The sequence below is a fragment of the Triticum dicoccoides genome, chromosome 5B, assembly GCF_002162155.2.
Source record: "Triticum dicoccoides isolate Atlit2015 ecotype Zavitan chromosome 5B, WEW_v2.0, whole genome shotgun sequence".
Lineage (NCBI taxonomy): Eukaryota > Viridiplantae > Streptophyta > Magnoliopsida > Poales > Poaceae > Triticum > Triticum dicoccoides.
The window spans coordinates 105694806-105711477 of record NC_041389.1 but is presented as its reverse complement, the minus strand read 5'-3'; the positions used below and the strand labels follow the sequence as shown (position 1 = coordinate 105711477).

General features: G+C 49.4%; 1 pseudogene; it reads left to right on the top strand.

Moving 5' to 3' along the window:
• The first annotated feature begins 11036 nt into the window (after positions 1-11036).
• LOC119309182 overlaps positions 11037-16672 on the top strand; it is a 6850-nt pseudogene continuing 1214 nt past the window's right edge.

Here is a 16672-nt window from a genome sequence, read left to right as displayed (position 1 = left end):
ATGGTGGTCTGACACTTTTGAACTGCTTTCTGCATGCTTATTTCCTCAAGTTCCTTAATGCACGCATGCTGAATTTCGTCAGACACCATTTTCCATCATGCATTTCAAATTCTTCATACTATATGTTAAATGTGTGAATGGATTACAAGATATAGGTGGAGATCTCCATGATTTTATCGTAACCTGTGCATTTCTAGTCCAAAGCAAATTCTTAAAATATGCACATCTTCAGGGGGAGTTCTTCTATATCTTACAATCAAATTCCTCAATATCAGTACTTCCACTTTATATGTTTTTCCCTGTTGAAACTTAACCTATTTGTCATCAATCACCAAAAAGGGGGAGATTGTAAGCGCATCTAGTGCCCCTTAGTGATTTTGTTGTATTGAAGACTTATAGGTTAAGGGAGTAATGTGTGTGTGGGTGTACACAGGTCTTATAAGTCTCCGAGGAGTTTGATATATCCGAAGAAAGTCGACCCCTAAAAATGAATGTCTTCACCTGAAGATTGTATGCTTTTCTTGAAGACTTTGAAAATGAGGAAATTGGTGTGACCTTGAAGATATTAATGCGAGGACTATGAAGCGTGAAGACTTTTGTTCTTGTCATTTCATTTCCTTCTTTTGAGTCATAGGAAACACCGTACTGTTAAAGGGGGTCGAGGTAATACTAAGGAAAATTTCCAAGTGATGCTCATCTCAAAGCCTACACACACCCAATCCTTCGAGTGAAGCCTTTGGAAATCTTTTGCAGTTCAGTCAATTTTTTCAGTGACAGAGATGAAGTTCTTCTGGTCTCTAAGGAATTTTTTCTGACTGAGAAGTTAGGAATTCGCCAGTGCGAATTGCCTACAGTGAGGAACATGCTAGCCCTGAGGAATTTCATGGTTCGAATTTCCAACCGTTGTTGTGCTTTGCGCCAGCTATCCTCCAGATATCTTACCCATATAACAGTCATATCATTAGGGGCATCTATGTCTTATCATGTCGGGCTGCTCCCCGGCTATAAATAGCCACCCACTCAACCACTAGCTGGTTGGCTGCTCTGACAGATAGATTGACACTTGTCACTATAGCATCCCATCCTCTGAGGACTTTGAGTGAAAATCATCAGTGAGGAAAAACCCCAAACCCAAAACCTTAAACCCAAAGTGATTGAGCATCACTGAAGATATTCTTCCTGTGTGGAACTGATACTTGTTACCTTTGAAGACTATGCATCTTCCAGGCGGTTAGGCGTCATGGTCTAGAGCATCCAAGAGGAATTGTGGATTGCGGGGTGACCAAGTCTGTGAAGGTTTGGAAGTCACCTTGAAGACGTTCCACGAGTGATTGGGCGAGGTCTGTGTGACCTTAGCTCAAGGAGAATACGGTAAGGACTGTATGTCCTGGGACTATGTATCCTTTGGTTTAAATACCAAGCCGCTCCAACCAGACGTACAACTCTCACAGTAGTTGGAACTGGTCTACCAAATAACTATCTTCACCGAGCTACTGGTTATATTTCCTCTACTCTTTCATTTCCTCACTTATTTGTTGTTGAACTTGATCGTTACTGTTTGAGGACTTTGACTGCAGACTTTCTCAATTTCCTCAATCCTATTTCTTCAGTCACCTTGTCTTCTGCCTGCTTCTCCTATTTACACGCTACCTGTACTTTATGTATGTTTCATTTCATCCTGATGACTATGCTACTACCTAGCTATGCATGCACCTGAGTACTTTATCTGCTGCTTCTATTTTGTCACTTAGCAAATTCCTCAAGTAGTATTTCCATAGTGACAAATTTGTAAAATTCGCCTATGCACCCCCTCTAGTAGATATAAGGCACTTTCAGGGGCAGGTAGGCGTAGCTGCTCCCTTAGCACGAAAGGGGAAACTGCCCCGGCCGCACAGGCTGGCACCTATCTTGGCGACCTCGCCCACATGATGGGCATGCAACCCGCGTCGCGTGCACTCCTCGGGAGGCCTCGCGGGAAGGCGCCTCGCGAGGGAGCCTCGCGGGGCTGCTTGCTGTGATGGTGGTCTTGATGAAGTCCTTCATCAGGAAGCCCCTCGCGGGACAAGGCCCTCACGAGGCTGCTGGCTTTGCGGCGCGTGCTGGTGGTAGGCAGATGGCCCATGGGCCGCTTCATGAGGGCCAAGGGACCCTTCTTGGGTAGTAGGCAGATGGCCCATGGTACCCTGGTTCCCACTGGGCTAACAACCACAATGCGATTGTGGTTCCTAGACTGGTGCACCATACAGGCGTCCGAGAATGCGACTCCGCCTCACCGACGTCCACCGCCGTGAGGGTTGCCGCCACCTCTACACCCGTTGCTTCGCACGGCAGGCACAACAGGCCATGTTTGCGTCGGACAACGCCCACGATGCGTCCATGGCCTCGGCGCGCCAATCGAGGGGTTGCACATCTACCACCGAGTTCGAACACTAGACAGACTGCACCTCCTCCGGTGAGGCAGCCGTGTTGCCCTAGCACCGGATCCATGCACCATTTGGGTGGACGCAATGGATTCGCGACGAAAGGAGCCCGAGCGCTACCCTACACGGGCATCCTCTCGGGACCGACAGAGCGCAAGCCGGACGGTCATCTCCTCCTCGAGGCCGCCTGGGATGAGCTCGGGATTGACAGATCTAGAGGTGAAGGACTCGGATCTGCTGTCCGCCATGCCGGAGACGGCCGGACGTCGTCAGAGGCGAGCTTGGGTGGCAGAGGGGAGTGGAGTGAAGTGGCTAGGGTTTGGTCCGACGAGCAGATGAGGAGGAATATATGTGGGGTCGGTGGATTAGCATGGGCCGGGTCTGACGTGGTTGGCGCGCCATATCCACCCCATGTTTGGGTTGGATACGAGGGTCGTCGGTCAGTCCGGGACTTTGTGGCCCATTTGAGGCGCCTGGCTGGGTCAAAATTTTTTGATCGGGCAACGACCCTGCACGGACCACATGATGGGCATGCGACCCGCACCGCATGGGCTCCTCGGGAGGCCTCGCGGGAAGGCGCAAGGAGCCTCACAGGGTTGCTTGTTGTGATGGTGGTCTAGATGAAGTCCTTTGTTGGGAAGCCCCTCGCGAGGCAAGACTCTCGCGAGGCTTCTGGCTTCGCGGCGCCTACTGGTGGCCGCTTCATGAGTTGGGCCAAAGGGCCCTTTCTGGGCAGTAGGCAGATGGCCCGTGGTATCATGTTTTCCACTAGGCCGACAACCACGACACGGTTGCGGCACCCAGACTGGTGCACCATACGGGACCCCGAGAATGCGACTCCGCCTCGCCAACGTCCACCGCTGTGAGGGCCACCGCCACCTCCGCCCACGACTGGCCATGTTTGCATTGGACGACGCCCATGATGCGTCCATGGCCTCGACGTGCCAATAGAGGGGTGTGCATCCGCCACCGAGTTTGGACGCCAGATGGACTGCACCGCCTTCGATGAGGCAACGACAGCTGACCTAGCGCCGGATCCATGTGCCATTTGGGCGGACGAAATACATTCCCGACGAAAGGAGTCCGAGCACTGCCCTACACGGGCATCCTCCTAGGAACGACACAGCGCAAGCCGGACGATCATCTCCTCCTCGGGGCCGCATGGGATGAGCTCAAGGTCGACGGATCTGGAGGTGAAGAACTCGGATCTGCTGCCCGCCATGACGGAGACGAGCTTGGGTAGCAGAGGGGAGTGGAGTGAAGAGGCTAGGGTTTGGCCTGACGAGCAAATGTGGAGGAATATATGTGGGGTCGATGAATCAGCGTGGGCTGGGTCCGACGTGGTGGGCGCGCTAGGGCACGCAATATTTGGGTTGGATACGAGGGCTGTCGGTCAGTCCCAGAGTTTGTGGCTTGTTTGAGGCGCCTGGCTGGGTCGAAATTTCATGACCAGTTAGAGCAACTCCAATGGGGCGATGTTGGAAATATGCCCTAGAGGCAATAATAAAATGGTTATTATTATATTTCCTTGTTCATGATAATTGTCTATTGTTCATGCTATAATTGTATTAACTGGAAACCGTAATACATGTGTGAATACATAGACCACAACATGTCCCTAGTGAGCCTCTAGTTGACTAGCTCGTTGATCAATAGATGGTTGTGGTTTCCTGACTATGGACATTGGATGTCATTGATAACGGGATCACATCATTAGGAGAATGATGTGATGGACAAGACCCAATCCTGAGCATAGCACAAGATCGTGTAGTTCGTTTGCTAAAAGCTTTTCTAATGTCAAGTATCATTTCCTTAGACCATGAGATTGTGCAACTCCTGGATACCATAGGAATGCTTTGGGTGTGCCAAACGTCACAACGTAACTGGGTGGCTATAAAGGTGCACTACGGGTATTTCCGAAAGTGTCTGTTGGGTTGGCACGAATATAGACTGGGATTTGTCACTCCGTGAGATGGAGAGGTATCTCTGGGCCTACTCGGTAATGCATCATCATAATGAGCTCAATGTGACTAAGTAGTTAGTCACGGGATCATGCATTACGGAACGAGTAAAGTGACTTGTCGGTAACGAGATTGAACGAGGTATTGGGATACCGACGATCGAATCTCGGGCAAGTAACATACCGATTGACAAAAGGGAATTGCATACGGGATTGCTTGAATCCTTGACATCGTGGTTCATCCGATGAGATCATCGTGGAACATGTGGGAGCCAACATGGGTATCGAGATCCCGCTGTTGGTTATTGATCGGAGAACGTCTCGGTCATGTCTGCATGGTTCTCGAACCCGTAAGGTCTACACACTTAAGGTTTGCTGATGCTAGAGTTGTTTTGGGAAATAGTATGTGGTTACCGAAGGTTGTTCGGAGTCCCGGATGAGATCCTGGACATGACGAGGAGCTCCGGAATGGTCCGAAGGTGAAGATCGGTATATTGGACGAAGGGTAATGGAGTCCGGAATTGTTCCGGGGGTACCAGGTGATGACCAGCTTGTCCGAAAGGGCTTTCGGAGGCCCCGGCAAGCGTTGTGGGGCCTTATGGGCCAAGGGGAGAGGGCACATCAGCCCACTAAGGGGTTGAGCGCCCCTCCCACCCCATCTCACGTAACGAGGAGATGTGGGGGCGCCACCCCTAGGGCAGCCGCCCCTCCCGGCTTGGGGGGCAAGTTTCCTAGGGGGTGGGGGCGCCCAAACCCATCCAGGGTTTCCCCTGTGGCCGCCGCCCCTCCCCTAGGGAACCCTAGGGCGCCTCCCCCTCCTCCCTTCCCCCTATATATAGTGAGGGAGAGAGAGGGCAGCCGCACCCTTCCCCTGGCGCAGCCCTCTCCCTCCTCCAACACCTCCTCCTCCTCCGTAGAGCTTGGCGAAGCCCTGCCGGAGAACCACGAGCTCCATCACCACCATGCCGTCGCATTGTCGGAGTTCTCCCTCAACTTCTCCTCTCCCCTTGCTCGATCAAGAAGGAGGATACGTCCCCGGGCTGTACGTGTGTTGAACGCGGAGGCACCATTGCTCGGTGCTTAGATCGGGTTCGGCCGCGATCTGAATCGCTTCGTGAACGACTCCACCGACCGTGTTCTTGTAACGCTTCTGCTTAGCGATCTTCAAGGGTATGAAGATGCACTCCCTCTCTCTCTCGTTGCTAGTCTCTCCATAGATTGATCTTGGTGGTGCGTAGAAAATTTTGAATTATTGCTACGTTCCCCAACAGTGGCATCAGAGCTAGGTCTATTGCGTAGATTCTATGCACGAGTAGAACACAAGTTGTTGTGGGCGCTAATTTTGTTCAATATGCTTACATTACTAGTCCTATCTTGTTTCGACGGTATTGTGGGATGAAGCGGCCCGGACCGACCTTACACGTACACTTACGTGAGACAGGTTCCACCGACTGACATGCACCTGTTGCATAAGGTGGCTAGCGGGTGCTAGCCTCTCCCACTTTAGTTGGATCGGATTCGATGAAAAGGGTCCTTATGAAGGGTAAATAGCAATTGGCATATCATGTTGTGGTTTTGGCATAGGTAAGAAACGTTCTTGCTAGAAACCTATAGCAGCCACGTAAAAAACTTGCAACAACAATTAGAGGGCGTCTAACTTGTTTTTGCAGCATATGTCGTGTGATGTGATATGGCCAAGAAGGATGTGATGAATGAAATATATGTGATGTATGAGATTGATCATATTCTTGTAATAGGAATCACGACTTGCATGTCGATGAGTATGACAACTGGCAGGAGCCATAGGAGTTGTCTTTATTTATCGTATGACCTGCGTGTCACTGAATAACGCCATGTAATTACTTTACTTCATTGCTAAACCGTTAGCCATAGTAGTAGAAGTAATAGTTGGCGAGACAACTTCATGGAGACACGATGATGGAGATCATGGTGTCATGCCGGTGACGATGATGATCATGGAGCCCCAAAGATGGAGATCAAAAGGAGCAAAATGATATTGGCCATATCATGTCACTATTTGATTGCATGTGATGTTTATCATGTTTATGCATCTTATTTGCTTAGAACGACGGTAGTAAATAAGATGATCCCTCATAATAATTTCAAGAAAGTGTTCCCCCTAACTGTGCACCATTGCGAAAGTTCGTTGTTTTGAAGCACCACGTGATGATCGGGTGTGATAGATTCTAACATTCACATACAACTGGTGTAAGCCAGATTTACACACGCGAAACACTTAGGTTGACTTGACGAGCCTAGCATGTACAGACATGGCCTCGGAACACAAGAGACCGAAAGGTCGAACTTGAGTCATATAGTAGATACGATCAGCATGAAGATGTTCACCGATGATGACTAGTCCGCTCACGTGATGATCGGACACGGCCTAGTTGACTCAGATCATGTATCACTTAGATGACTAGAGGGATGTCTATCTGAGTCGGAGTTCATCAAATAATGTGATTAGATGAACTTAATTATCATGAACATAGTCAAAAAGGTCTTTACAAATTATGTCGTAAGCTCGCGCTTTAGTTCTACTATTTAGATATGTTCCTAGAGAAAATATAGTTGAAAGTTGATAGTAGCAATTATGCGGACTGGGTCTGTAAACTAAGGATTGTCCTCATTGCTGCGTAGAAGGCTTATGTCCTTAATACACCGCTCGGTGTGCTGAACCTCGTGCGTCGTCTGTGGATGTTGCGAACATCTGACATACACGTTTTGATGACTACATGATAGTTCAGTAATGTTAAACGGTTTAGAATTGTGGCGTCGAAGACGTTTTTTGAAACGTCACGGAACATATGAGATGTTCCAAGGGCTGAAATTGGGATTTCAGGCTCGTGCCCACGTCAAGAGGTATGAGACCTCCGACGAGTTTCTTATCCTACAAACTAAGGGAGAAAAGCTCAATCGTTGAGCTTGTACTCAGATTGTCTGGGTACAACAACCACTTGAATCGAGTGGGAGTTAATCTTCCAGATGAGATAGTGATGTTTCTCCAAAGTCATTGCCACCAAGCTACTAGAGCTTTGTGATGAACTATAACATATCAAGGATAGATATGATGATCCTTGAAATATTCACGATGTTTGACACCGCGAAAGCAGAAATCAAGAAGGAGCATCAATTGTTGATGGTTAGTGAAACCACTAGTTTCAAGAAGGGCAAGGGCAAGAAGGGATACTTCATAAAACGGCAAATCAGCTGCTGCTCTAGTGAAGAAACCCAAGGTTGAACCCAAACCCGAGACTAAGTGCTTCTGTAATAAGGGGAACGGTCACTGGAGCAGAATTACCCTAGATACTTGGTAGATAAGAAGGCAGGCAAGGTCGACAGAAGTATATTGGATATACATTATATTAATGTGTACTCTACTAGTACTCCTAGTAGCACCATGGTAATAGATACCGGTTTGGTTGCTAAGTGTTAGTAACTCGAAATAAAAGAGCTACGAAATAAACGGAGACTAGCTAAAGGCAAGGTGACGATATGTGTTGGAAGTATTTCCAAGGTTGATGTGATCAAACATCGCACGCTCCCTCTACCATCGGGATCGGTGTTAAACCTAAATAATTGTTATTTGGTGTTTGTGTTGAGCATAGACATGATTGGATTATGTCTATCGCAATACGGTTATTCATTTAAGGAGAATAATGGTTACTCTGTTTATTTGAATAATACCTTCAATGGTCTTGCACCTAAAATGAATGGTTTACTGAATCTCGATCGTAGTGATACACATGTTCATGCCAAAAGATATAAGATAGTAATGATAGTACCACATACTTGTGGCACTGCTATTTGAGTCATATTGGTATAAAACGTATGAAGAAGCTCCATGTTGATGGATCTTTGGACTCACTCGTTTTTGAAAAGTTTGAGACATGTGAACCATGTCTATTGGTATGTACGCATGAAGAAACTCCATGCAGATGGATCATTTGGACTCACTTGATTTTGAATCACTTGAGACATGCAAATCATACCACATGGGCAAGATGACTGAAAATCCTCGTTTTCAGTAAGATGGAACAAGAAAGCAACATGTTGGAAGTAACACATTTTGATGTGTGCAGTCCAATGAGTGCTGAGGCATGCAGTGGATATCATTATGTTCTTACTTAACAGATGATTTGAGTAGATGTTCAGTATATTTACTTGATGAAACACAAGTCTGAATTATTGAAAGGTTCAAGTAATTTCAAAGTGAAGTTGAAGATCTTCGTGACAAGAGGATAAAATGTCTATGATATGATCATAGAGATGAATATCTGAGTTGCGAGTTTGGTACACAATTGAGACATTGTGGAAATTGTTTCACAACTAACACCGCCTGGAACACCATAGTGTGATGGTGTGTCCGAACATCATAGATGCACCCTGTTGGATATGGGGCATACCTTGATGTCTCTTATTGAATTACCACTATCATTTATGGGTTAGGCATTCGAGACAACCGCATTCACTTTAAATAGGGTACCACGCAATTCTGTTGAGACGACACCGTATGAACTATGGTTTAGAGAAACCTAAGCTGTCGTTTCTTGAAAGTTTGGGGCTGCGACGCTTATGTAAAAAAGTTTCATCCTGATAAGCTCGAACCCAAAGCGGATAAATACATCTTCATAGGACACCCAAAACAGTTGGGTATACCTCCTATTTCAAATCCGGAAGCAAAAGTGATTATTTCTAGAAACGGGTCCTTTCTCGAGGAAAGGTTTCTCTTGAAATAATTGAGTGGGAGGATGGTGGAGACTTGATGAGGTTGTTAAACCATCACTTCAACTAGTGTGTAGCAGGGCACAGGAAGTTGTTCCTGTGGCACCTACACCAATTGAAGTAGAAGCTTATGATAGTGATCATGAAACTTCGGATCAAGTCACTACCAAACCTCGTAGGTCGACAAGGATGCGTACTGCTTCAGAGTGGTACGTAATCCTGTCTTGGAGGTCATGTTGCTAGACAACAATGAACCTACGAGTTATGGAGAAGTGATGGTGGGACCGGATTCCGATGAATGGCTCGAGGCCATAAAATCCGAGAGAGGATCCATGTATGAAAACAAAGTGTAGACTTTGGCAGAACTACTCGATGGTCGTAAGGCTGTTGAGTACAGATGGATTTTAAAAGGAAGACGGACAATGATGGTAAGTGTCACCATTAAGAAAGCTCGACTTGTCGTTAAGATGTTTTCCGACAAGTTCAAGGAGTTGACTATGATGAGACTTTCTCACTCGTAGCGATGCTAAGAGTCTGTTGAAATTATATTAGCAGTTCCTGCATTATTTATGAAATCTTGAAGATAGGATGTCAAAACATTGTTTCCTCAACGATTTTCTTGAGGAAAGGTTGTATGTGATACAACCAGAAGGTTTTGTCAATCCTAAAAGATGCTAAGAAGTATGCAAAGCTCCAGCAATCCTTCTAAGGACTGGAGTAAGCATCTCGGAGTTGGAATATACACTTTGATGAGATGATCAAAGATTTTGGTTTTATACAAAGTTTATGAGAAACGTGTATTTCCAAAGAAGTGAGTGGGAGCACTATAGAATTTCTAATGAGTATATGTTGTTGACATATTGTTGATCAGAAATGATGTAGAATTTCTAGACAGCATATAGGGTTATTTGAAAGTGTTTTTAAATGGAAAACCTAGATTAAGCTACTTTTTTTAGAGAAAAGGCGCCGGCCGAGCCCGAGGGGAGCTCGAACCTAACCCGTCTTTGAATTAACAAAGCCATCAACCGGCCAGGATTACAGGGAACAAACAAACAAAAAGGACAAAAGCGGAAACAGGTGATACAAGGTGCAAAGAAGAACAACTCTAAGGCAACAACCAGCGGGCAAGACCAACCCGCCGTAGCTAACACCCGTCGCTACACCTACACAAACAACCAACTAAGGCCACGGGAGGAGGGCACCACCGTGCAAGTATTGTGATCGCAGAATGCCACCGAAGGACCAAACATGGGCAACAAAGATTTGTCTCTGCCATCGCAAAGGGCCACTACCCTTTCACCCAGGCTCGATGGGTGCCGCACCGGCGACCAGCAGAGTGGTTCCCCAAGAACCCAAATCAAGGCGCCCAAGCTGCCCAAGGGGAGACATCAGGAGCAGACCCACACGCAACAAGGACCGTACCACCCAAGCACCATCGACGGCAGAGGCAAGGCAGAACACTAGACGAGAGATGTTGAATGAAGGCGCCGAACCACGGAGAAGGCCAAGAATGGCAGCACAAACTGGCTGCCGACGATGAAGCCTGGCCACCAGACGCCGCCCCCGAACCGCCGCCAACACCACCACCACTCGAGCAGCCCCCAAGCGACGCCTTCAAGAAGGAGCACGCCACCACGGTGCCGTCGTCGCATGGAACAGGGTGTTCTGAGGCTTTCACCTGAGCTCCAGGGAGGGATGGGAGGAGGGGATCCTCGCCGAAGCCTTCAGCAAGGGAACAGCACCCAAAGGCGTAGCCTTCGGTGTGGCCGCCGCGCCGGCCAAGGGATTCCCCCGGATCCGCCTCCAGCCACCAGATCCGCAGCACTGGCACCCGAGGGCGGCGGCCGGAGCCACCAGGGACCGGATCCAGAGTAGATCGGAGTAGATCGGGGTCGGAGACGAGCTTCACCATGGCGGACCAGCAGCCCGCGGGGGGGCTGCCGCGACAGCTGACGCCCACCGCCTCCACGCCGCCCGCACGACCGGGGAGGAGGCCCACTAGCACCCGCCGGCGCTGCCCGCCGCACAGGCCGCGCCGCGTGCCACCAACCAGGGCCGCCGCCCTGGAGACCAAGACGCTCCACCCGCGATTGAGCCGCCCGGATCCCCGCCGCCACCTTCACCGGTGCCACGCGGCCGCGCCGGTGAGCACCTCTGGCGGCGGCAGAGAGGGGGGGAAACAAAGGCGAAATGAGACGGGGAGCTAGGGTTCGCCCCCGAGTCGCCTCAGAGGAGGCGGCGCGGGGGGGGGATGAATCCCTCGTTTAGGTTTGATCTAGATTAAGCTACTTGAACATTAAGCATCAAGATCTATAAGGATAGATCAAAAACACTTAATAGTACTTTCAAATAAATACATACCGTGACAAGATTTTGAAGGAGTTAAAAATAGATCGGCAAAGAAGGAGTTCTTGGTTGTGTTATAAGGTGTGAATATTGAGTAAGACTCAAGACATGACCACGACAGAAGAGAGAGAAAGGACGAAGGTCGTCCCCTATGCTTCAGACGTAGGCTCTATAGTATGCTATGCTGTGTACCGCACCTAAAGTGTGCCTTGCCATGAGTCAGTCAAGGGGTACAAGAGTGATCCAGGAATAGATCACGGGATAGCGGTCAAACTTATCCTTAGTAACTAGTGGACTAAGGAATTTTCTCGATTATGGAGGTGGTAAAAGAGTTCGTCGTAAAGGGTTACACTGATGAAAACTTTGACACTAATCCGGATTATTCTGAGTAGTAAACCGGATTCGTATAGTAGAGAAGTTATTTGGAATAGTTCCAAATAGCATGTGGTAACTGCATCTAGAAGATGACATAGAGATTTGTAAAGCACTAACGGATCTGAAAGGTTCAGACCCATTGACTAATAACCTCTCTCACAAGTGAGATATGATCAAATCCCATGGGTGTTGGACTCATTATAATCACATAGTGATGTGAACTAGATTATTGACTCTAGTGCAAGTGGGAGACTGTTGGAGATATGCCCTAGAGGCAATAATAAAATGGTTATTATTATATTTCCTTGTTCATGATAATTGTCTATTGTTCATGCTATAATTGTATTAACTGGAAACCGTAATACATGTGTGTATACATAGACCACAACATGTCCCTAGTGAGCCTCTAGTCGACTAGCTCGTTGATCAATAGATGGTTATGGTTTCCTGACCATGGACATTGGATGTCATTGATAACGGGATCACATCATTAGGAGAATGATGTGATGGATAAGACCCAATCCTAAGCATAGCACAATATTGTGTAGTTCGTTTGCTAAAAGCTTTTCTAATGTCAAGTATCATTTCCTTAGACCATGAGATTGTGCAACTCCCGGATACCGTAGGAATGCTTTGGGTGTGCCAAACGTCACAACGTAATTGGGTGGCTATAAAGGTGCACTACGGGTATTTCCGAAAGTGTCTGTTGGGTTGGCACGAATCAAGACTGGGATTTGTCACTCCGTGAGACGGAGAGGTATCTCTGGGCCGACTCGGTAATGCATCATCATAATGAGCTCAATGTGACTAAGTAGTTAGTCATGGGATCATGCATTACGGAACGAGTAAAGTGACTTGCCGGTAACGAGATTGAACGAGGTATTGGGATACCGGCGATCGAATCTTGGGCAAGTACCATAGCGATTGACAAAGGGAATTGCATACGGGATTGCTTGAATCCTTGACATCGTGGTTCATCCGATGAGATCATCGTGGAACATGTGGGAGCCAACATGGGTATCCAGATCCCGCTGTTGGTTATTGACCGGAGAATGTCTCGGTCATGTCTGCATGGTTCCCGAACCCGTAGGGTCTACACACTTAAGATTCGGTGACGCTAGAGTTGTTATGGGAAATAGTATGTGGTTACCGAAGGTTGTTCGGAGTCCCGGATGAGATCCCGGACATGACGAGGAGCTCCGGAATGGTCCCGAGGTGAAGATCGGTATATTGGACAAAGGGTATTGGAGTCCAGAATTGTTCCGGGGGTACCAGGTGATGACCAGCATGTCCGAAAGGGGTTTCGGAGGCCCCGGCAAGCGTTGGGGGGCCTTATGGGCCTAGGGGAGAGGACACATCAGCCCACTAAGGGGCTGAGCGCCCTTACCACCCCATCTCAAGTAACCAGGAGATGTGGGGGTGCCACCCCTAGGGCAGCCGCCCCTCTCGGCTTGGGGGGCAAGTTTCCTAGGGGGTGGGGGCGCCCAAACCCATCCAGGGTTTCCCCTGTGGTCGCCGCCCCTCCCCTAGGGAACCCTAGGGTGCCTCCCCCTCCTCCCTTCCCCCTATATATAGTGAGGGAGAGAGAGGGCAGCCGCACCCTTCCCCTGGCGCAACCCTCTCCCTCCTCCAACACCTCCTCCTCCTCTGTAGAGCTTGGCGAAGCCCTGCCGGAGAACCACGAGCTCCATCACCACCATGCCATCGTGCTGTCGGATTTCTCCCTCAACTTCTCCTCTCCCCTTGCTGGATCAAGAAGGAGGAGACGTCCCCGGGTTGTACTTGTGTTGAACGCGGAGGCACCGTTGTTCGGTGCTTAGATCGGATTCGGCCGCGATCTGAATTGCTTCGTGAACGACTCCACCGACCGCATTCTTGAAACGCTTCCGCTTAGCGATCTTCAAGGGTATGAAGATGCACTCCCTCTCTCTCTCGTTGCTAGTCTCTCCATAGATTGATCTTGGTGATGCGTAGAAAATTTTGAATTATTGCTACGTTCCCCAACAGGCGACCCATTTCGTCTGCCTCCATCCGTTTGGGTCGGCGCGGATACAAAAGGCGGCCCAACGCGCCAACCCAAACAGACGCGCGTCCGATTTTCATCCGCGGGCGACCCATTCCCGGCCCATTTTTGAGCCGGATTTGCACCGACGCAGACACGCGACGGATGCGCGCATGCTCGCCTTCTCCTCCCCGAGGCCCGCTGGTCGGTGGCACATTGGCCTCCCCCCATCCAACAGCAACCCTCACCCGCCTCCTTCGTCGCCGACGCTACCGCCCCTTTTTGCCGGCGACTTTGCCAGCTGCCGGCGCCTCCACATCCGCCCAGCAACACCGCCCACTCCCACGTCGCCCGCCACCTCGTCTTGCCGCCGGGAGCCGACTGCTTCCCACCCCCACCCCCACCACACAGCCGCCCCGACCAAGAAGTCGCCTCGCCGCCCAGCCAGATCCTCACCGGCACACTCGTCGTACGCCGGCCCACTCGTCGTACGCCGGCAGGGCAGCTAGTTGGTTCGTGCGCGCCGCGACTCCCTTTGCCGGCCATCTCCTTCATCGACGCCCGCAAGCTGTTCGATAGTTTGCCAAGGTACAAAATGGACTCCGCCGACGAGTTCTTTTTCCACAATTTCCTTTGCGACTCCGACGATTCGTCGTCCGATGACGAGGAGGAGATATTGGCTACCATGTTGGTCCATCACCACCTCAACAGCCAGCGGCCGTTGTTCCGTGGCTCCATTCTGGGCCACCTCCCGGCATTGAATCGCAACCGAGAGAGCGGGCATTTCCTTCTTTGGAAGGACTACTTTGATACAACAAACCGATTGTTCAAACATCAAAAATTCCGCCGCCGTTTCTGTATTAGTAGGCATCTTTTCAACCGTATTAGAGAGGGGGTGGTTGGCTATGATGACTATTTTGAGTACAAAGAGGATGCCATTGGCAAGATTGGTTTTTCCTCTTATCAGAAATGCACTGTCGCCATCCGAATGCTTGCATACGGAGTGCCCGGTGATCTCATTGACGAGTACGTCCGTATGAGCGAGTCTACATGCCTAGAGTCCCTGTATAAGTTCTACAAAACTGTTATTGCTGTGTTTGGCCGTGAGTACTTGAGAGAGCCGACTGCTGAAGATACAACCCGTTTGTTGGCGATGAATGCCAGCAGGGGTTCCCAGGGATGCTTGGTAGCATAGACTGCATGCACTGGGAGTGGAAGAACTGCCCTTCTACTTGGCAAGGCAGTATAAGGACCATGTCAGGGCTTGCACTGTCATACTAGAGGCCGTGGCGTCTCAAGATATCTGGATCTGGCACTTTTTCTTTGACATGGCCGGATCACACAATGATATCAACATGCTTCAACGCTCGCCGGTGTTTGCTAGGCTTGCCGAAGGCAACAGCCCACCAGTGAACTTTATTGTCAACGGCCACAACTACGACAAAGGATACTACCTGGGTGACGATATCTATCCTCAATGGACCACTATTGTCAAGACAATACCCAACCCTGTCGGAGAGAAGAGGAAAAGATTTGCCCAAGAGCAAGAGAGTGCTGGGAAGGATGTCGAGCATGTTTTTGGTGTTTTGCAATCTCGATGGGGCATCGTTCGGTATCCTACTAATACCTGGAGCACGCGGAAACTATGGAAGGTGATGACTGCTTGTGTGATCATGCATAATATGATCGTAGAAGACGAGCGCCCGAAACGTCTGTACGATCAAGGGTTTCAGTTTCAGGGTAAGAATGTTATTCATGAGCATGGAGAAGCGGCAACGTTTGAACAGTTCATCCAATTTCATCAAGACATGCGTGATTGGGAAACTCATGTGCAACTGCAAAATGATTTGGTTGAGCATATGTGAGCTCATGCTGGCAACCGATAGATGTATCTTCTTTTATTCGTTTGCAAAACTATATGAAAACTATGTGAGACATTTTTATTTTTATTCGGCTTGTAATAACTATGCTATTTTATTCGATCCAAACTATGTTATTTGATTCAAACTATGCAAATTCATGCAAAATAGGGTGGCCACGTCGGTACATATCGGTCGGCATGTTGAAGACGCTGCCGACCCATATCTAAAATCGGGCGGACAGCCGATCCAAACGAACAAAAAGCGAACGAAATCGCTGTCTTTGGGTCGGCCCATTAGAGTTGCTCTTAGTGACCGGGCGGCCGTCGGGACGTTTGGGTTTATGGTGCCCCGCCGAAGATGCTCTTGCTCTAGCCAAGTTTGATGATTTTGGATAAATACCTCACCACATGCAGTAAATTTTATCATTTTAATGCTCACATAGAGATGCAGAGTCACTCGGTGAAAAAAAGTTAAAGAAGAATCTGGCGAAGAAAAGAAGTGACTCTACCACACAGGCGCACACGCAAAGGCTGGTAGCTGGCCAGTGCCCAGTAGGCAGTGTGCATCTCTTTTTACCACTAGTGCTACCCAGCTTGCTCTCTGCTACTCCCACACAACACAAACCCCAAGTTTGCTCTCAGCTTGTCCTGCGTGCTGCCATGGCTCGCCCTCGCCCTCTCCCTCTCCTTCTCGCCCTCTTCCTCCTCGCCGCCTCCGCCGCCCACTCCCAGTCTCCGGCCGCCGCGCCCTCGTCTTCCTCCCACTCCGGCGCCGTCGCCCAGTCCCCCACTGCCGCCTCTCCGACCACCACAGGCACCCCAGTCCCTTCATCGTCCCAAAACCCCATCTCCACTTCCCCCGCCGCCTCCCCTTCCCACTCCAGCACCAAGCTCACCTCCCCGGCAGCTGCCCCCGTCCAGGCCACCGCTCCACCCACATTGCCTCCCCCCACGCCCTCCCC